The sequence below is a fragment of the Pinus tabuliformis genome, chromosome 1_1, assembly GCF_031772625.1.
Source record: "Pinus tabuliformis cultivar Carrire ecotype Pingquan chromosome 1_1, CPIR1, whole genome shotgun sequence".
Lineage (NCBI taxonomy): Eukaryota > Viridiplantae > Streptophyta > Pinopsida > Pinales > Pinaceae > Pinus > Pinus tabuliformis.
Genome location: NC_142297.1, coordinates 133392007 through 133415236, shown reverse-complemented (window position 1 = coordinate 133415236; position 23230 = coordinate 133392007). Strand labels below are relative to the sequence as shown.

The 23230-nt window shown below is 39.1% G+C and overlaps 1 long non-coding RNA gene across 2 annotated transcripts in view; it reads right to left on the bottom strand.

Annotated features, from left to right (window-relative positions):
• Positions 1-6083: 6083 nt before the first annotated feature.
• The window catches only part of LOC149212000 (uncharacterized), a 76868-nt gene continuing 59721 nt past the window's right edge, over positions 6084-23230 (bottom strand). Inside the window, exons 2-3 of one of the 2 annotated variants that reach the window (XR_016250195.1) lie at positions 6562-6797; positions 6084-6408 (exon numbers count right to left, since the gene is read on the bottom strand). This is a non-coding gene — a long non-coding RNA (uncharacterized LOC149212000). The remainder of the gene's footprint in view (positions 6409-6561; positions 6798-23230) is intronic. The other variant, XR_016250194.1, reaches the window with a different exon arrangement.

The following is a 23230-nucleotide window of genomic DNA, read 5'->3' as shown; positions in this document are numbered from 1 at the left end:
AGACTCTGTGGATTGGAAGAAGGTAGCGGCAGGGAACTGGTCTTACAAATTGTGCAAGAATACAGATTGCACATCTGGTGAATTTACGGAACTATTGGATGAATTTCAGAGCTCATTAGCAGACATTCTTGGTGTTTGCATACAAAGAGTGGGGCCTACATTGGTGGAGAGCTGAAGGAAATGGGCAGTTGATCTGCAGGGAAAGAAACTTGTGGAAGCAATTTACACAGTGGGGAAATGGAAGGGTCTGATGGAGGAGCTGGAAGAGCGACGATGGAGCATCACCACAACAACGACAAATGCAAAGTCGAGCATGGTATAATTTAGCTATATTGGCTTTTCATATTAATTTATGTACCTTGTATTTTGTGAGAGAGCTATGTAAGTCTTCCCCTTTATTGCCTATTACGGAAGTGAGTTACTTTTAAAATGACAGACCCAAATATTGAATTGGGCACATGCAAAAGTTTTCGTCTATCTGTTATAAGTTGCAGATTATGTTTTTTGGTAGATTTGTTTATGCAGATGCTTTACTAGCAAAGTCCTAGGCATAATTGCAGTGTGTAGTATTAGGAGCGATGTTTCATAATTGACTTAGTTCATCAGCATATTGTGCTTTGCTGAATTGTCGAATTGATTTTGCGATCCTTAATTTTGTTGCCTTCCTAATCCCTTAATGGCCCGCAATAGCTGTAGTTAAGTAAATGTGACATTTAATTGTGGAAATTTCTTCATATTGTGCTTTGCCGAGTTACTGAAAGCTATTAATGGAACTACTGATATTATGCTTTGCCGAATTACTGAAAGCTATTAATGGAATTACAGAAACTTGAATTACAAAATTGCACAATTGCATAGAATTCAATCATAAATGAAAATTGAAAATTGACTGTGAAGTATATAATTCCCATTGAATCATCAATAAAAATTTACTGTGAAATTTTTTTCATATTGTGTTTTGTTGAAAGCTATTAATTCCTTCATATTGTGCTTTGCTGAAAGCTATTAATGGAATTACTGATAGTGTGCTTTGGCGAATTACTGAAAGCTATTAATGGAATTACTGAAACCTGAATTACAAAATTGCACATAAATATTGATTCCGGAGAAAGAAGAGGAGGAAGAAAACACAGAGACGAAAGGGCGCCAGTAAGGTCCCTATATTGATTCCCCTCAAAGCCCAAACGTAAAGGTAAGTAAGGAGAACCTAACCTGAACTACGCAAATGACAGCTTTCCAATTGAATATTCCTTCAAAATTTCCTATAAATTCTTTCTAGGGGTTTGTTCTTCTGGTCATTACCATCACGCTGGCAGAGATCAAATATATGTGTCTGTTGCCTTCTTTCTGCAGGATTTTTCGACAGATTTTAAACAACGCTAGCAACCCCCTGTGATTTTGCTGTTTGTTTTACCAGGCCAGTGAAAATGGGTGCATTCGCCCTTCTATCAAGCTGGATTGATGTTGCCACTAATCCTACGTAGAGGAAGAAGCGTAAACAATTATTTCTGGACAAATGTGGATGCCTCTGCATAGACTTCAAACATCTGGCACTTGCAGCATGTAGGGCACTGCATGCAGGGCATGGAGAATAGGCACCAAAGAGAACTTAGGATAAATTAAGTTGCGCACACATCGGGCCAAGTGAGGCGGGCAATAAGAGGGTAAACTGAAAACTTTCGTTAAAGTTTTCTTGCAAAGAAAGTGCACAGCATAAGCCCAACATAAACTTTGGTTAAACAATACTTAACCCGTAGAAATTGATGGTCAACGTGAAAATTAATAGCAAGTAAATGCTGTGTCGAACACTATAGTCTCTGCTATGCCGGAGGCAGAGACTAATAAGAGAGGTTAGCTATAAATTTAGAAAGAATTCTCATCATTATATGTGTCAACGCTATAGTCCCTGCTATGCCGGAGGCAGGGACTAATAAGAGAGGTTAGCTAGAAATTTAGAAAGAATTCTCATCATTATATGCATCAAGGAAATCAATTAGAAATCAATTATTTCTAATTTCTTTGACGAGACTCTTCTCATGGGAGGAGATTTTAACATAATAGTTAAATTATTGAAAATATCCACAATTATTATATAAAAGATTATGGTGGAAAAATAAATAGAGGTAAGATTCACATTTTCAACTAGACTAATAAGTGAAAGATTATATAAATAGAGGTAAAATTCACATTTTCACTAAACTAATTTTTTTATTATGGTGTCCTTTATTATTATAACTTTGAAATTACTTAGTATAAATAACTAAATATTTATAAAAATATTGGTTTTCCATTTCTTTAAAATAACCTGAAGATTAAAAAAAAATCAAAGCAAAATGTAACCTTAAGAATCACAATCCCTCAACCAAGATGGTAGAGTGATATTGATTAAATTAATGCTATCATCATGACTAATCTATCAAGACCCATCCACGTTAGTTCCTACCTGACCCATCGTGAATAGTATAATTTGGATCCATCGTGAATAATATAATTTTTATGGGAAAGGGAAAATACCAGTAAAAAATAATTAGTTTGTTAAATGGGAACCAATGAGATATTTTCAAAGAAACAATGGCCTTGTGATTAAAGGCCCTGAACTAATGAATACTTATTTACATGCCAAAATACAATGAGATTTATATCTAAAAGGTAAAGAGTTATGGAAATCATTATCTAAAAGGTAAAGAGCTATGGAAATCAATGGAAATCATTCGTGAGTCCAATAGCCAAAATACAGTAAGATTTATATCTAAAAGGTAAAGAGTTATGGAAATCATTCGTAAGTCCAATACTAATCAATTTTTAGTCTGTTACTACCATATTCTTTTAATCTTTTACTACGCTAAAAGAAATTGCCCTTTCTCTACTTTCTTCGGCTTTCCTGACCTGCTCCTCCGGCTGAAAACAATTGTCTTTCTTCTTCCTCTTCCTGTTATCAGCTGCCACGCCGCTAAAATAGTAAAAAGTAAAAGCCCCTCAAGGGGAGAACTGTTCCAACTAAATCACTCCTTCCGACATCGGCTACCTGTTCTCGCTAACCGGAAGTAGGAACTCGATTGCTGCCTACCGGATTCAGCTAGTCTACCTTCCTAAACTCGAACCAAGTTACTGTCCTCACGTTGTCAGTCGAGATTACTCGAACCAAGTTACTGTCCTCACGTTGTCAGTAGAGCTTGCTGGAAATATTCTACTCACTCTGTAACTTTTTATTGATTAATCTAGTTGTATAAATTGCTGGAAATATTCTACTCATTCTGTAACTTTTTATTGATTAATTTAGTTGTAAATTTGTTACAGTTGAATAAGAAGGAGACGTTACCATGTAATATTATATTTAATTATAATAAAATAATATTTATGAATTTAATATTTATATATATAAAAAGAAATATGTTTTTTATGTGAGAAGTATGTATTAATATTTCATTTGTAGAATGTGAATTATAAATAAAATATTCTAAACTAAAATGTATATATTATATAAAATTAATAATAAAAAAATTGTTAGATGGACTGAAGAAAACAAAACAAAAATTTACATATAAAATATGAGCTGCAGCTCTTCTATTGATCACATAAAATATGATGCTTACAATGAATTTGGTGAGAGGTATTTATCCTTTTTCAATTAGCTCTTGCCCTAAAATATCTTGACATGCAACCAAATGCAATCACACACTCAAAGTTGTCTATCACTTAACTCGACTTGACTCAACACTCAAACACTCAACCACTCAATGACTCAGTTGACTACTCTCCAAGTTTAGCCAACTCCTCATGCTGGAGTAATTACAATTTCTAACACCCCCCCTTAATTACTACCATATGACTCAACATAGCTTAACTTGACTGATTATCACTCAAACACGCCTCCTCGTCTATGTCTCAGCTAGGTTTACAATGACTCAAGACTTTCACAATTTTGCATTTTAAATTTCTCTTCTTTCAAGTTTTATATCCTCGAAATTGCTTCATTCTCTCTTGAAATTTCTTGTTATACCCTTTATTTACTTGTTGCTGATGCAATTTTTCTTTGACTTTTATTGAATTTGTGTTGAAACACAATTTGATCTTGTCTACTACATCTTTCTCTTCAAACATTTGCTCAACCATGGACTGTTGCCAAAACATTTCATTTTCAAACTGTCTTTTTTGCTTTGCTTCTTGTGTCTCATATTCTTGACTTTGTTTCTGCCATATTTCTAAATAGCAAAATCTTATCTCTTCTTGACTCCATTGATGAAAATTGGTTTCAATGCATACATCTTTATCTTCAGAAACATCCATATCATTATTTTCACTTCCATCATCAAGGACTGCTATTTTTTTCCTGTAATCTACATCAAATTTATTAACAACCTTCTTTTCAACTTTTTCGCCCATGCTATTCTGAACACCTACATATTCAAAAACAATGTTAAAACCATCTTTATTATGACTCTCCTAAGTGAGAACTTCTTGCTCTACATCTGCCTTCTTTTCAACTACATGGAGGTTGTCTTCCACTGTTATGTTGTTAGTAGATATTCTCATCAAAAACTCTTCAATCAGTTTATCCGATTCTCGATCATCAACTGCTGCTAGATGACATACTACTTCATGAGCAATTCCATCCACTGCTTGCTGCTATAGTGACAACTTCAACTTTCAATGTTTCATCAAACATTGCACTTACCATATTGCCACAATCAATTTTTGTTTCAAAAAAGAAACCATATATATCATCAACATAATGTTCATCCACACTATGGTGGGATATCTGAGCATGCATGTGCTCATTAACAATTTCAACTTCACCAAATCCATCAGTTGCGGTTGGATTCACCAATTCACATATAACTTTGTAGTTGTGATCCACATGTGTCTCATCAAGTGGCTTTCACCATCATCTGTATCATCCACATTATAGTGGAGTCCTTAGAGCATTTATTTGCTCTTGCTCTATTTCACACACAGAGGTTTCACCTTCTATCTCTGCAATCTTTGCTGCATCTTGTTCATCCATATGCATGCTTACATAATGGGTTTCAATTTTCTGGTTTTGACAAACATTATCCACTTTTGAGTGGGATTCTCCATGCTCTATTTTCCTCTCAAAGTCTTGTTCATCTACTCTCAGAACTGCGGCTGACTTCTTTGCTTGTGACATAACATGATATTGCATGTCACTCCCCCTTACACCAAACTCTGCTTCCAAGAACTTCCATGCTTCCTTGGAAGTTGTAGCTTTTGCTACCCTGCACAAACACTTCTCATCCGATGTTTGTTTTAAAAAATTCAATGCTAAAACATCACATACTGCATCATATCGGTCATTCGATTCGTACTCAATTAAATCTCTAGCTCGAAGAAAAGTTAACATCTTGATAACCCAATGATCAAAATTTTCATGTGTAAACATTTGAGGTGGTAGAAAATCAAAGCTACAACAATCACCCTCGATTTCTTCTTTGTCTTCTGCCAGACTTCACAGTTCCTCGGCTACGCCCTGAACCTCTCTAACCATGGCAACAAAATCTACCTCCTCTTTTCAATTCCTTTTCTTAGTCTTTTTCAATCGTGCTTTGCGACCCATGACCACTGTCATTCCTTTTCCCATGGCAACAAAATCTGCCTCCTCTTTTCAATTCCTTTTCTTAGTCTTTTTCAGTCGTGCTTTGCGACCCATGACCACTGTCATTCATTTTCTTAGTGCTACTTAAATGATTACATGACATTGTCTTCCATTTCACTCCTGAAAAGAAAAAAATAAATAAATAAATAAATAAAAATTTGATATACACCCGTGTAAATGACAATCTTCAACAAAAAAAAATATCATACTGGACAAAACACCAAAATTTTACAGAGAATTCTGCAAAAGCCCAAAAACTTATTTTTAATCAAAAGCCTTTTCCTTATAATAAACCTTTTATATTAAGAAAAACCTCCTTTATATAGTAAATCCCTATTTTTCAAAGAGCCTTTATTTTTTAATTTTTATATAAAAGAAATCTCTTTTATATATCACTCACACTCATATAATGTTAAAAAAACCACTTCTCTTTAATAATAAATCACATTATATATCACACTACATAGAAAATCACATTATATATCACACTACATAAAAAGCTTTACGGAGACCCTTTTAAAACCTTTGAATTTTTTAACAAAATCTCATGAGTGAACTCTCACTTTTTGATTGAGGCCTACGTGCTAACTCCCTTCAGGGTAACGATAACTTTGACCGGTGTGCATGTAAAACAGGGTAAATCCAAGACTTGTAACGCGGCTCTCTGCTCTGTTAAAAAAAATCACTCACACATTACGGCTCCGCAACCTGTGGCTGCGGGCTCTCTTACCCCTTCGACGTTAATTAACTGCCGCGTTAGTCCTCTAATGCTTCCAATCATAGATGGAATCCCACTACATGCAAAACGGCATAAGGTAATCACTATTAACCAGAAAATATGAATTTTCTTTGTAACCTCGTTTCGATATCAATTTGTTGGAAAGATCGAAGAAAACAAAACAGAAATCCATACATAAAACACAAGCTACGGCTCTTCACAATAGCACAGCTGTCGCTGAACCTGCGCAACAAATATGGTGACTCTGTAGACTAGAAGCCAGTCATGGCTCCGTTAACCGAAAGAATACACTGACTCTGCAGACTGCAACTGCACTCAGTCATTTTTCTTTTTAACTCGTGAAACCTCGCTCTTCAAGTTGCGGCTGCGGGCTCTTTTACTCCTTCGACGTTAATTAACTGTCCCGTTAGTCCTCTAACGCTTCCAATCACAGATGGAATCCGCCTGCATACAAAACGAAATAAGGTAATCAGTGTTAACCAGAAAATATCAATTTCTCTCCTCTCACACATTATTGTAACTCTGTTCTCCATATCTCACAGTGTTGTAAATCTGTTTTCCATATCTTTTTGTAACCTCTCTTTATAACCTATTTCTGATATCAATTTGTTGGAAGGGATAAGGAAAACAAAATAGAAATTCACACATAAAACACGAGCTGTGACTTTTCTATTGATCACATAAAACATCACTACTACACCAAGGGTACTTTTGAGACATTTTTATGTCTCCAAAGAAATCTTTTGTCTCAAAAAATAATTTTTTTATTTCAGTTATTTAATATTAAAAATTAATATCAATTGATTTGTCTTAAATATAAACTTTAAGACAAAAATAGGTTGAAACAAAAATATTGTAAAACAAAACCTTATATTTAAAACAAAAATAGTTTAAGACAAAAATATTTTAAAACAAAAGTAGTTTGAGACAAATAAATTTTAAGACAAAACTTTATATTTAAAACTAAAATATTTTGAGACAAAACTTATATTTAAGACAAAAGTAGTTTGAGACAAAAATTTAAAGACAAAACTTTATATTTAAGACAAAAATAGTTTAAGACAAAATTATTTTAAGACAAAAACAATTTAAGACAAAATTATTTTAAGACAAAACTTTATATTTAAACCGAAAGCATTTTGAGACAAAAATATTTTAAGACAAAACTTTATATTTAATACAATGACCACTTTTATATTTAATATTTATAAGAAGTACTGTTGGTTTGAAAAAGTATTAAGAATGAATATATAGATATGAGAATGTGAATATTAAAAAAACTATTAAGAATGAATATATGGAGATGAGAATCTGAATATTAAAATACACTAGAAATAAAGAAAAAAATGATTTAAAAGAAGAAATATGAAGAAAAAATCATTAGGCGTATATTAGTAGGTAACATATTTGTAATGATAATGAAGCTTGAAAAGAAAGAGGTATTCCTGTTGCTTAAGAGATGCATTTCTAACATCTAAGGCCATAAAGAAAAGTGTAATGATCATGATGTTAAGGGAGTAATTTAAGCTTTTGAAATTTTGTTTATGTAACCTTTGAAGTTAGCCATGGGGCCTCTTCCTAGTAGTGTTGGAGGATTGGATGTAAGAGGCAAGCAACTTGGTGTATGTTAATCTCTAAGAAGGTAGTTAAGTATACTTGTTATTCATAAGTTATGGGTGTCTCGAGAGAGCTAAGTGAATCTTTGAAGAAATAAAATAATATCTCTAATATCACAATAAGGTGGAGCATTTGAATACAAAAATACCAACATTTAGATATGGCATATGCATTTTTCTCCAGGAAGGTGGTGATATATCTCAATGTAAGTTAGGTATGATCAAACTCTAAGAATAAGAATTATAGACAATCCCCTTCCGAATCGTGAATCGTGAAGCTCATCTCATGGAACATCAGAGGGCTCAACAGCTCGGGGAAGGAGCGATTAATAAGGAACATGCTACAATAGGAAAAGCCTCAAATTCTCTTCTTGCAGGAGACCAAGTGTAATTCCACAATGTTGGATCAGATCCTTGCCAAAGCATGGCCAGGAAGCAAAGAAGTGGCGATGGAAGCCATGGGAGCCTCAGGAGGGCTAGCCATCGTTTGGGATGATAGAGCTATAACACTTACCAACATACATGCCAGTAAGCACTTTATTTAGGCCAAGTTTCATTTAACAGGGACAAATGTTCATGGACACTTAACTAATGTCTACTTGCCCCGGGAGGCAACAAACAAAGTAGACACATTGAACACCCTAACTCAGATCAACTCAGAAAGATCCCACCCACTTTGGATCACAGGAGGGGACTTCAACATGACTACAAGATTGGAGGAAAAAAGAGGAGGACGAATCAAGCTGGACTGTGAAAGCATGCACTTCAAAAACTACATTCATAACAACAGGCTTATAGATATGGAATTCAATAATGGCATTTATACTTGGAACAACAAGCGTGCAGATGCCCACCAAATTGCATCTCGGTTAGACAGATTCCTGATCTCTGATAACGCAATACATCTTGGCGGGGATCTCTTGGCCTCTATATTGCCACTCTCTGGCTCAGACCATTGGCCTATTAGGCTTCACTGGCAAAGACCAGGAAACAATGTTCGTAGGCCCTTTCACTTTGAAGCCTTTTGGCTGAATCACCCCGATTTTCATAACCTGATAACAGAGACATGGAGAAATTTCACACCACCAGAAGGTGCAAAAATGTACAAGCTCCAACAAAAGCTAAAACATATCAAGGAAAAAATAAAATAGTGTAGTGGCTTTACCTTCGGCAATATCTTTCAGGCGCAAAACACTCTTGAACAAGAAATGCAAAAATTACAGCAGAGAATCATAGCTGAAGGCAGATCCGAAACCATAGCAGAACAGGAATGTCAACTACAAATGCAGATCTCAGAAAGAGCAAGACAAGCAGAGATTCTTTGGAGACAAAAATCAAGGATCCGATGGCTTAAAGAGGGCGAACGCAATACAAAGTTCTTCCACCATACCACTATCCAACGGAGAATGCACAAAAGTATTACTCTCCTCCAAAATCGACACGGGAACATCTAGAGAAGCATGAAGATATAGGACAGGAACTCCTCACCCACTTTCGGAGGGTGCATCAGGAAACGGAGACTGATCGGCTGCCAGCTATAGAGAATATCATCAAGATTATTCCTAAGATCGTAACTGAGGAACAAAATCAAATACTCCTCAGGCCTATTTCTTTACGGGAAGTGGAGACAACTATGCGACAGCTCAAAGTTGGGAAAGCACCCGGACTAGACGGCTTCACTTCGGACTTCTTTCACAACTTCTGGGATCTAATCAAGGAGGAAGTCTGGAAAGTAGTCAAGGAGTCCAGAGTTAACAGATGGATGCTTCCATCCTTGAATGCCACCTTCATCGCCCTCATCCCTAAGGAGGAGAATAGCCAGACTCTGGACAAATTCCGACCTATTGCACTATGCAATGTATTGTATAAAATTGTCTCCAAAGTGATTGCCACATGCCTCAAGCCCCTGCTTCCTCTTCTTATATCACCGAAGCAATCAAGTTACGTGGAAGGAAGGCAGATCACCGATGGCATAATTCTCACTCATGAAATCATTCACTCCCTAAAGCAAACCAAAAAGGTAGGTATGCTCCTAAAATTGACCTCTCAAAAGCTTTCGATACTTTAAGCTGGAAATATATTCAAAAAATACTACTAGCCTTTGGCTTTACCCCCCCTTGGGTAAGATGGATTATGAGTCTCATCACTTCTACCTTTTTCTCAATTCTTGTCAACGGGACCCCCTCCACCCCCTTCCACCTGTCCAGAGGTATCTGACAAGGGGACCCTCTCTCACCCTTTCTATTTGTTATTATGGTGGAAGGTCTTGGACGTTACATCAAAGATGCCCTTCAAAACCAGCAATTACGTGGCCTTTCTTTCCAGAATACCCTTGCTTTCACCCACCAGCAATTTGTGGATGACAATATGTTATTTGGTCATCCTTCGGTCCAGGAAGCCCGTAAGCTGAAATCAATTTTATCTGACTTTTCGGATGCCTCTGGCGCTTGCATTAACAAATCAAAATCTCAAGTCTTCTTCTTTCACACACCTCCCATCACTCAAGCCTCCATAGCCAGAATTTTGGGCTTCTCGATTGCATCTCTGCCCTCCAAATACCTGGGAGCTCCAATGACAGCCTCTGCCTTAAAGCACTCATCCTAGAAAATTCTCCTAGAAAAATTGGAAGCCCATATCTCTTCATGGACCTTCAGAGCTCTCAATATGGTGAGTCGCCTAGTTCTAATCAAGGCAGTGCTACAATCTATGCCGCTCTACCTCTTCATGGTCCTGGCAGCACCCAAATGGGTTCTTAAAGCAATCAAAAATCTTCAACGGGATTTTTTATGGGGGAATACGAAACAAAAAAGAAAATGGGCTCTGGTAAAGTGGGAAATAGTTTGTCACCTAAAATCCTCTGGAGGCACTGGATTACAGGATCCTCAGCACAACAACGAGGTCATGGGAGCGCACATCTGGTGGAGATGGCTCTCGAACCCATATACTCCTTAGGAAATCCTCTGGACAGCTAAGTATGCTCATAATAGACCAGTGGATGATTTAATTTGGCTCAAAGAAGTTGGCACAAGCTCTCTAATTTGGAATGCTGCTAAACAACATAAAGATCTAATCCAGCAACACAGTTTTTGGGAAATCAGGAATGGAGATAATGTGAGGTTTTGGGAGGACTCCTGGCAGCAAAGACCAAATTGAAGGACCTACTCACGCCCCACCAGCTTCAGGATTGGTTAGAGCAACCGACGATCAAAGTAAATCAACTTTGGGAGGAAGTTCACAACCAAGGTTATAGGCAATGGTTATGCTCGAACCTCATTCTTGGGCAAGCCATGCAATCCATCAAAGATAGCCTAGATACGGAACTCTCAAACAGGAAAATTCGCCAATCAAATAAGAAAGACATCATCAGATGGGGTTATGAAATGAGAGGTACCTTCACTTCCTGGGAAGCATATCATATAATACTAAGGGACCATACTGTCAAGGATAGCCTCTGGCACAAAGTTTGGGAACCACCAATTTGGCCAAAAATCTCCACCTTTCTCTAGTTGTTGTACCAAAATAGAATCCTTACTTGGGATAATCTAAGGAAACGGAGTTTTCACAGACCTTCCATCTGCCCAAATTGTAAACAGGCAGAAGAAACTAAGGAACATCTCCTAAACTCATGTCTGTTAGCAACCCGACTTTGGGAGAAGGTTAGCTTCAGATGTCAAAGAGATGGACGAAATAAGGAGGATTTAACCAGCGCTATTCACTCTTAGGCACCTCACCCTTATAAAAGAAAAATCTTAAACACCTTATGGAAGCTAATACCAGGTTTCCTCATGTGGACAATCTGGAAAGAGAGAAATAGTCACATCTTCAAAGACCATTCCTCTCCCATAGAAGTTCTATGGATCAATATATGTCAAAACATACGAGGAACCTTGATGCTCCAAGCGTGGCTTGATGATGATTTCCCATCCACACCACAGGAACAAAATATATGGCTAAACTGGAACCTTCAGTGGAACCATGAGCAGGTAAACTTAAGGAAAATTCCTCCCTCTGGAGATACACCTGACAAATGGACTCCACGCCCACCACACATGGTACTGCTCAACTTTGATGGAGCATCAAAGGGAAATCCAGGTAAAGTAGGATTTGGGGGAATATTTAGAAATCACAAGGGAAATGTTCTCCAAACATTCATGGGGTCAATAGGTTGGGATACAAACAACTCAGCTGAATTAGAAGGTATTTGGCAAGGACTTCTCCTGGCTCAAAACAATAGATTCTTCCCACTCATAATTGAAGGGGACTCTCAGATCTTAATTAACATGATCAACCAGATCTTACAGGGAACTCCAGCACATAAAGTGGGTAGCAGTTGGAGATTGGCGTAAAGGTTGGAACAGATTGAACAGTGGCTACTCATTCATAGAGTAGTTACCATCAGGCACACTCGTTGGAATGGTAACAAAGTAGCAGACCTCCTAGCAAACATTGGCATTGAAAGTGGTAAGACTCTTCATGTAGGAGCTCTTAGCACTATAGCCAATACTCATCAATTGCAGGATTTCAATGATCTAGTGAAAAAGGAAAGGGAAAATGCAGAGGAAATGCACCCGGATGCGGGTGTCAACAACGGAATTTAAATGACAAGACAGATCGCCGACGGGTTGGGAAGCCATCTGGCTAAGTGCTTCGTCTTGAGAGCTCACCGCAGATGGATTAAAAACACCTTGCAGGTGACATTTATTGACTCCGAAAGCTGTGACGAGCTCACCTCCTTCAACACCATGGCCCCTGCAAACCATTTTGTTACTCCTCCCCTTCTCCATGGCATTTGTCCTCCGCAAGCAACTGAACCATGTTTCAGAACTGCTACAGGCAGTCGCTGCCTAATTCTCCCTTGTCAGAATTTTGGTAATGGTTTTCATTTTTCGCATTCCTATCATTGTCTTCTTGATTGTGGTTCGCCCACCCTTGCTCCCACTCATCATCGCCTTCATTCCAATTCTTCCGCTGTCAATTTAGCCATGGCTCGCCTCAGGCACCGCATGCGTAGTAGGCGTGGAGGTTCGCATGGAGGTTTTAACCGCTCGCGAGCTTCTACCAGTTCCACCTCTGACTCCCTGGACTCAACTACTGAATTGCCCAACTCGCTCATTAACCCCACTCATAGCTACCCGAATACCAAAAGTGGGAGAGGTTTGAGGGACAATGTTGTCCACACTGTGGATCTCCCACTCCCTCCTCTTTTTGGCCCTCACAGCACACAATTTCATTTCTGCAGTTCACTAAACAGGCCTACAATCACTGCTACCATCACAATTTCTTTCAAGGAAGAGTCTGCGACGCAAGCTACTCTGTCCAGTCGTGGGAACAAGCAGAATAGGGAAGAGACAGGTAGTCATGGGATCAGCAACAAGCAGCAAGGTGAAAGCAGTAAGGCTTTGCATGACAAAGATAAAGCTGGGGATGCTGGTAAGCGACAGATGGATGTTGAAGGCACTGTAGATTATCCAACTGTTCAAGGTCGCGGCGCGTCTGAAGAGGATGACGATTGGTATCAGTTTGCCTACCAGATTGAGGAAGAGCCAGCTCTGGAGGAACCACCAGCCTAACATGTGGCCTCATGCAAAGGTCTCCAGCTCCCAGGTGGATTCGTCTCACTTTTTGTGGTTTTTGGTCTCTCGCAAAGGTGTCTGACTTCCAAGCGGATATGTTTCTATGATTCGTGGTTTTGTGGTCTGGATGTGTTCTGTCTTCACGCCAAGTGTCTTGAATTCTCTGGTTGACTCTCTGCTAGGTGGAAATGGCATACTGTTACTTGGTTATGTCCCTATCTTTTTGGTTCAGGATTGCATTCCTCTTTGTTCATTTTGGAAAACCAAGGTCTACTTTGAAATAGTTATTCTGGTTCAATGGCTGGTTTCCCCCATAACAGGGGCAGTCTTCAAAACTTCTTGGACTGGTTTCCCCTCTGTTGGGGCAGTCCAATACCAACAGTTGCATTCTGTGATGATGAATGATGCTTAACATCCCTGAGATCAGGTTTCTTTGTAACTTTTTTTGTATTATATTAATAGATCTGTACTACTTAGAAAAAAAAAACCTATGTTTAATACAATTAACAATTAAGACACAAACATATCAATTTAAGATGATATTATCTAATTACAACTGAAAAATTGATTGTGACGGTGCACCCTAAGTCGGCCAGCTTGTAGACAGCTATTGTCTTGCACCTATACCGAGGTTGTTATTTTACTTACCATTCATGTTATCTTATATAAAGACAACGATTTTTTTTGCTCTTTGTTTTGTGGGGGTAGTTGACTAAGAAGAACGCGACAAGTTTTACTGACAAGATTTCTCGGATATCAATTCCTCTTCTGTCCCTTTCATATATGCTGATACGATTAGAGACAACTTGTCTATTGTTGCATTTGGCACTACTACACGGAGGGGGACTTTAAGACAATTTTTTAAGAGAAAAGAAATATTTTGTCTTCAAAATTTCAATATGAGGCGATAGTAAAAAAAGGTAAAGGTAAAGGATTAGGGGTCTATCTACTAGCATTCACTGAGTGGTTGGTTTACCATGGTTGTGAAGTGATATTGAACAAAGGAAAATCATTCCTGAGACACATAGCCACGGGCCAGGTGAAGTAGATCGGGGTTCATGTGAAGAACCTGTATAAGCTAGATGTGGAAGAATGTGCTACATTAAGCACTAAGGCGGAGAAAGTGAAGGTCGCGATGTCGATGAACTTTGGCACAAAATACTTGGTCATTTGTATCATGGTACCTCGAATATTATAAAACAAATAACCACTCGCCTCTCTAAAGGAGAACTTAAGCAATAGGATATATGCAAAGGATGTACATTACAAAAGTACATAAAATCCACATTCCATGATCAGGACAACAAAGCACATGCAATCCTAGAAAGGATCCACTATGATGTTTATGGATCTTCTTCACGTGGAATAAAGATGAGACGTTCTCTGAGTTCGTAGAATTCAAGACACAAGTTGAAAACGAAGCTAGCAAGAAGGTGAAGGCTCTGTTGAAGAGGCTGCAACACCCTCCAAAATTTTGGCCTGCACTTAAATTTCAGAGCCTACTATGGATATTGTGATCAATCGTTCCTTAGTCACTTATTGGTAAGTTGATGATCTCAATCTCCCCTTTTCGATCTTAAGAGTCGTTTATGCTTTTATCTTTACATAGAATGTGTCATCTTTGGGCATGGGGGTAATCGCTTGTCATGCAAAGGGAGGTTTGTTTTGCTTCAAGGGGAAATATTTATGAGAATGATACATCTTTAACACTCATTTCACACACTCTTACACAAGTGTCGCCTTTATCCTCCCAAAGTCTATAATCGAAACCGCACTTGTCGTAAGCTGCCACAAAGGTTGTTGCATTAACTGAAGTATGTGTTATATGTTCTGGATGGTCTATGTTGTATCGATAAGTTTTCAAGTGTGTGATCGTAGTGAAGTTTTATCACTATTCACATAAGTTCCACTGATCCCACACTCAGCTAAATTTCATATTTTCCTTAGCAACCTAGCCTCATCCAACTTTGCTGAACTACATCCTTCACATATGTAACCCTCAAGATTTTGCGTTGCTTGTTCGAACCGTGCAATGCGCAGAAATCCCAACCTCCCTTACCATTCAAAAATGCACAGTGGTTTCCTCCACTGTCCTTCCCTCATCCAGAACCCACTGTCTCCAAAAACTGTCTCCAAATGATGAAAAATGATTTTGGGGTAAGGCCAAAACCCCTTTCATATCAATATTCAACCCTGAGACCTGTGGGTTTTGGCCCACAAACTTATCAGAAGAATTATTCGTGGCCTTAGCCTTTAAAAACCAGGACCATACGACTTAGTCGATTTTTCTTTATAAATCGGGACCACAACACTTTATTGGAAATACACAGGAATACATGGGAAAGCACACAGTCGAAAGCATGGCCAAACTTCAAAAAGAATGAACCCGCGTTCATAAATCATCGGGTCCCCACATCCGGTCCATTGGCGTCCCTCTGTGCTCTCCATTCACTGATCTTTGCCGTCCATTACTTTCTCGGATCCAACGGTCAACATTAACTCTAAATATTCAAATTGGCGCATCAATCTTCCACCGTCGATCTGCACTTAGTGGATCCGATGGTCCACATCAATTTCAGGTAGACAAATAGCACGAGGATTAACCGCTCGATAAAGCGGTTTCCTCTCTCCTCCTCGCTACTGTTATCACTCAGGTTGTCCTTAAGCTTCGGAAAAGGATACGGCCGAGGTAACCACAGACCAACTTTGGACTGCAGGTTCTAGCCAACCTGCAATCAGAGAGGGCTCTCTCTTTTATATTTAGCTTTGTTGAAAAGGATTTTAGGCTAGGTTTTGAGTTCAGAGGGTTTTTGTTTTGTTTTTGGTGGGAAAATTGATGTATTTAGACAGAGAGGCAAGGCATAGACTGGGAGTTTCAAACCATTGGGCGTGGAGTCGAGGAGGAAAACTGTTGGTGCAGTTCTTCAATCACAAGAGAGGGAAAATGGAGCTAGATAACTGCGCATGAAACAGTATTTCAGGTTTATGTGATGGAAAGAATGCTAAGTAATGAGAGGCAGTTAAGAATCTCTCAATCAACTTAACAGATTGGGGGTAACAGAGCTCTACCTAGGGGCAGTAAAGAATCCCTAGATAATTGGCTAGCACAGGTGAATCGGGGTAAATATGAGCCCGGGGGAATTCACATTCATAACCAATTCATTTAGAGGAAAACATAAAGAAACAGCAGAAATTGAGCATAGAGTGTACTTAAACAAATCCTAAGTTATTCTTTCTTTCTATTATCTAGATAGTGGTAAACAATAAACAGAGGTAAGATGCACTTATTGCTTCAGACTGCAGCATAAGAATTCCATCTTCATATCTCCAAAAACATTCATTTACAACAGACAGTTTGCTCTCCAAGATTTCAGCAATCTTTGATTATAGAAAAACCCAGGTATACAAGGCGAGTCTCTAGTGAAAATTCTCAATTTTCCAACCCTTGTAACAATGTAGAGGGCGGTATATATAGGGAAAAACTCTCTACAACTGCTTTTATTACAACTTGACCTAAACAGGTCTGAAAGAAAGATGATTACTTGACCTAATCCTATCCAGAAATAAATGCAAAAAATATCTCAGGCTGCACTCAGGGCTGCCTTATCAAAAACTGAGTAAATGATGTAGTCCTTGGCGGCTTGGTGCAGTGTTTTCTGCAATAAATGTGTATGGGTTTCCGCTTCTTTGTTGTCGGTCTGCATTTAAAGCTTTAACTATGATTTGAGGGCAAGGATGGGCTTACGCCTCTTGATTTGACTTTCTGGGGGGCTCATCAATGTTCAGGTGCTTCGAGCCCCTAAAAAATCTTGACTGATACTCTTTGTTTCTTCTTCTTCCTCTGATACTCTTTGACAATACACTGGGCCATTGTTTTCCTTTGCTGTGGATCTAATCACAAATTAATGGCCGTTGTTCAGCCTCTGCTTCCTCTAGAACTGTATTTTGCTTCTTCCGGCAAGCTTTGCGAAGAAAAATGGGTCATTCGGCGCCTTTCGGGCTTCCTAGGGGCTGCAAAATAAAAAGATTCCCTAAAGGTTCCCCATTTCGGCCTAAAACATCTAGCGATGTGCAAATCGCTCATCAAAAACTGCCTCAGAAACTGATTCCGGGGCTTCGAAGTGCGATTTTTGCTCCTTCGCGCCAAAAATGTGATGATGACGTCCGCATGACGTCAGCGATGGGACCTCGTACTGCGGGTGACATCAGCATGATGACGTCATCATGATGACATCATCACGTACGGACGGTGACATGGCAGGTACGGCGGCTCTGATGATGTGGCAGGACACGTGGCAGGTGACTCGGCGGTACAGTGGCAGGAGGCCACGCAGGTGGATGACGTGTTAGGTTGACTGGGCAGGGAGGTCACGCAGGCGGGTGACGTCACAAGGGAAATGGCGGTAAGCGGTTTTGAGCGCATCGCCTCAGTGCCTGGGTGGTTTTCGAGGGAGGGGCTCGGCCACATCCGACAGCTTGACGCGTGGCGGGAGTACGGCGGTAATACCGCCCATCTCCCGGACGCTAAACTTCGGGTGGTTCGGGGATGGGAGGGCCCGTCAGCCGTAGATCTACGGGGTGGACGATCCAACGGCTGGCGGCAATGGTGAGGCGGTGGGGGTATAAGGGCGGGGAATATGCGCGGGATATTCCGAATTTAATAAAGCGCGCGGGTGGGTTTAGACTTAGGGAAAGGCGGGATTTGAAGTTATATGGGCGGGTTAATGTATTTGCGTTCGGGACTTAGGGTAAGGGGTGAAACATGGGTTTAAAATGAGCGCGATTAATATTTTATGTACAAACTTTGGGTTAGGGGTGGAATAGAGGGATTTTTTAGGGTTTTAGGGCTAGGGAAGAGGCTGTTAGCATGACCAGGTGTCATCTAACCCCTGTTATGACTCGGATGGGCTAAAAACAGCCCCAAGTGGACCATTTTTTCCCGGACTTGTAAAAATATGGTTATATTGCCAGGGAGGGGATATTTTGCATAGGGGGATTTTTATATACAAAGTTTTAGTAGGGGAAGGGGGAAAACCGATAGGGAGTTATATACTAGAGTTAGTAGTTAATATGGAGATGATAAGCAGGCGCCAAGGTCAGGGACCTTGGGCTAATTTTGGGGAAAAGAATTTGAAAAGAAATAAAATCCTTGAGTGAAGCAGATCTTCACCAAGGCAATCTGATGCGGAGGATGATGGAACTAAGAGGAATCAAGCAGATCTTGACATCTTTGGGGAAATTAGTAAGAGACTTAAGGAATTAGAAGAAGGGGGAGTTAGTGATGTCCACCTTTGAGGTCCTTTGAATGAAAACTGCCTGCACTGTGATCCGGAAAAATATACACTTAGTAACACAAAATTGATCATAAGTCATCTTTCTGCAACCTCTCAGCTACCTACCCAGCCTACTCACCTAACATTTTTTCTTCTTTTTTTTTTTTTTTTTTGGTTTGGGTGCACTTAGACTTGCAGACCCAGATTTACAATTTTTCTTTTTAATGTTTACTATCTATCTCTACACTTATTTCTGCTAGGGCCCAGATTAAATAGTTGGGTCCCTTTGATTCTCTACCTATCTACAAATCTGCCAAGATTAAACTGTTTGGACAGACACATTTCTCTATATTCTAAAACAGGAAATTGAAACCTAGGAAGGTCAAGATTAGACTGTTTGGACCTTCCTTAAATGAAAACTCTTCAAAATTGGAACAACTCATCAAAAATGGAATCAACAGTGGCATTTGGACTAGCACACTTCATAGCTTTCTTCTTTGGCTTCTTCTGGAAATATGGAACACTGCAGCTTGCAAAGTATGACATATTTGGCATGTAAAAATGTCAATTACGAAAGATGAAACCCTGTTGCAACAGGAAGCTAACAGTGGCTCCACTTGGGGATGGCTTTTCCTTGTGAAAAGCCAAGAACAGCAGGTCAGACTGCCTTGATCTTCTGTTTGTTGTTGTAGACTGGAAACATTTGTTCTGGCTACTAAAAATATAAACTTTGAACTATGAACAACCTCCTCCTCAACTGAATTACTGTGAACTGTACAACATTGCCTGCTTTTTTCTGCGTGCTTGATAATTATGCACAATGACTGCAAATAGTTCTTTTCTACCGTGAATTGCTTGTAATGTGACAGTCTTCCTTTTGTTGTTTTGCTGGAATTGGTGCAGAGACAGAGGCTTTAAAACTAGAACACTTGTTTTGGCTGTGCCTTCCCAAATTTACTGTTGCTTCTTAAACAATCGGTCAGTTCATACAAAATAAAAACAAAGTGATAATATATACAAATAAGACTGTACAAAGATATATACAAAACTGCATTGTATCCCTTAAAATGGATCATGGTAATGTTTCAGCATACGACCATTGACAGGGCCTTCTTCAGCAGAACAAATCTGAGAAAATAAGTGGTATTTCCCTAACAGCAGAAATAACCAATGGACCTCTCCATAGAAAATCAAACTTGGCATGTTTGCCCTTGTCTTCCCTTCTTGATTCCCATCTTAGAACTTTGTCACCAACATTGAAATCCTCAGCCTTAGCTCTCTTATCAAACATCTTTTTAAGCTTTTCCTACAAAATTTGTGTTCTGTCATAAACCTGTTCTCTGATTTGATGAAGATGAATGGTCTGATTGATTCTTCTCTGAATGTCATTTGGTTCAGCCTGAATCTCTTGTAACAGTTTGATAGTAGGAATGCCCAGGGATGAAGGAAATCTAGCCTCCATGCCATATACTAACTCATAAGGGCTCATCCCAATTGATCTTTTGCTTGAAAGTCTGTCTGCCCATAGGGCATTTACCAGTTTTTTGTGCCAGTTCTTCTTGTTTTCTTCCAGCACTTTCTTTATGATGTTGATGAGGCTTTTGTTAGATGATTCGGCAAAGCCATTACCTTGAGGGTAATAGGCTGTAGAGTGGCCCAAGGTAATATGAAATCTGTGGCAGAAATTGATCATTTTTTTGGACTTAAAGGCAGTGGCATTGTCAGTGATGATTTTCTCAGGGAAGCCAAATCTAGAAAGGATATTGCACTCAAGGAAATGGATAATGATGGTGTCATTGGCTTATCTACAGGGAATGGCTTCAACCCACTTAGTGAAATAGTCAGTGGCTGTTAGGATCCATTTGTGCTGGCTTGAGGAAGAGGGATGGATTTCTCCAATGAAGTCAAGACCCCATTGTTGAAAAGGTTGTTCGGTTAAGATGGGTTCAAGGGGCAGGGGTAACAGCTTTCTCTTGCCCTCAAAAATTTGGCATTTGTGACATGACATGGCAAACTTCTTTACATCTGCAAAAAGAGAGGGCCAATAGAAACCAGCCCTTAAAATTTTATCAGCAGTGGACTTCCAATATAGATGTCCTCCACAGTCACCTGCATGGAATTCTTTCATGACATTGTTAGTTTCATTCATGGTTAAACAATTAAGCAATATACCTTCATGATTTCTCCAAAATAATGCACCCTCTATAACACAAAACTTTAAAGCCTTCATTTTCAAAAATATTTTCTTGGTTCTGGACAATCCTAGGGGAGCACACAGGTTTAACAATACAAAGCATATATCAGTGTACCATGGGGATTGTAAAAGGATTTCACTGATCTGTGGAGTCGCCAGCTCCGGTTCATTGTCCAGCTGGTTAATGTCTAAGGCTTGGAAGTTTGTTTCGAACATTAGTTTAGCTAAACCTTGTCCTTTTATCATCTTGGTTGGTTTTATTTCTATGTCATATTCAAGGATGTTCACAATCCACTTGCCTCTTTTTCCTTCTAATCCCTCTTGTGTCAATATGTCCTTTACAGCAGCATGTGGGACATAAGCAATCACATGTGAATATAAAATTTACACTCTGAAATCCTTGATGGCCTTAACAAGTGCGTAGGCCTACTTTTCCATTATTGGGTACTTCAAAGGAGCGTCTCTTAAGGCTCGGCTGAAAAAAGCGATTGGTTTTTCAGCTCCTTGTTCATCCTTTTGTAGCAGGATAGCTGCTATTGTGTGGTCAGATGCAAATGAAAATATGATAAAATCTTTGTCAAATTGTGGGCTAGTTAGGACAGGGGTTTGGGTTAAGGCTGATTTGATACTCTCAAATGCTTGCTTGGTTTCAAGAGACCATTTTACCTTGGCATCCTTCTTTAATATATTGCTTAACAATCTTATCAGCTCAGCTAGATTTGGAATAAATCTTCTCAAGAAGTTGATTTTCCCAAGGAATGCTTGTAGCTCTTTAATGTTTCTTGGAAATGGGATTTAGAGGATGGCTTGTATTCTTTCGGGATCAATTCTGATCCCATCCTTTGATATGATGTGGCCAAGTAATTTGCCTTCTTCAAGGCCAAACAGAGACTTCTTGGGGTTCAAGGAAATGCCATATTTCCTACATGTCATGAAAATTTGCCTGAGATGCTTGAGGTCTTCTTCATCGGATTTGGAAAATGGGGTTAAGTCATCAAGGTAGACAACTAGGAAGTCATGTATTTATTTGGCAAAAGCAATATCCATTGCACGTTGAAAGGTAGCACCAGCGTTTTTAAGACCAAATGACATATTTACATACTTAAATGTTCCCCAGGGTGTGGTAAAAGCTGTTTTGTCTTGGTCGTCTGGGTGAACAAGTATTTGGTTGAAACCCGAAAAACCATCTAGCAAGGAGATTCTAGATGATCCCACTACCCTTTGTAGGATGTGGTCCATTTTAGGCAAAGGGTAATGGTCTTTTAGGGAGACTTGGTTTAAATTTCTGAGATCTACACAAAGTCTAATTTCACCTATATTTTTTCTCGTAGGAACAAGATTAGACACCCATTCAGAAAATCTAATGGGTGCTATGATGCTTGCTTCACACATCTTCTTTACTTCCTTCTCAATCGGGGGAAGAAACATAGGGTTAATTCTTCTAAGTTTCTGCTTGAAGGGTTTCTGGTTTGGTTTTAAAGGAATGGTGTGTTGGATCACCGAGGTGTCATAGGATTTCAGATCCTCATAGCTCCAAGCAAATACATCTTGGAACTCTTTGAATAAGTCAATGTACTTGGGCTTTTGATCATGTGGTAAATTTTTGGACAGTTTAATCATTTTTGGCTTTTCTGTTGTCCCAATGTTGTGTTCCTCTATATCAGTGTTTATGGGCTGCAATTTTGGCTTTCTTGGCACGTCATTAGCATCAAACATGTCTTCTAATGGGGTTAGGCCAGCAGGAAGAAAATTATCCTTTAAGTCAATGATCTTTGCCTCTGTTTTGGCTATATCTTCCAAGTGTATTTGTTTCAGCTGTTCTATGTTTTCTTTGTCAAAAATAGTTGGTTTCAGGATTTGCTTGACTGTTGCAGGTGTTACATCTTGCTGATTTTCAGTTGTTTGGTGTTCTGGATCTGTCATAGCATCCATGTCGATGTTAATATTCGAAAACTCATGCTCAAGGGTGAGGAAATTGTTAATCTGGGCATCGTTTTCGAATACTTGCCAGTATCTAATGTTATTTGCGGCTACGGGCCTCTGTTTTATTTCAGCTGTGAAGGGATAGTTTGGGTCAAATGGAAGTTTGCATGTAATAGCAAAGGTGGCTAGGTTGTGTGCATGAATGTTGTGATTTCTGGAAATCTTGTCAAGCTTGAATTCAGTGAATGCCTGGAGTATATTAGTAGCAGCGGTCCTATAGGCTCTCATTCTGTTGTCA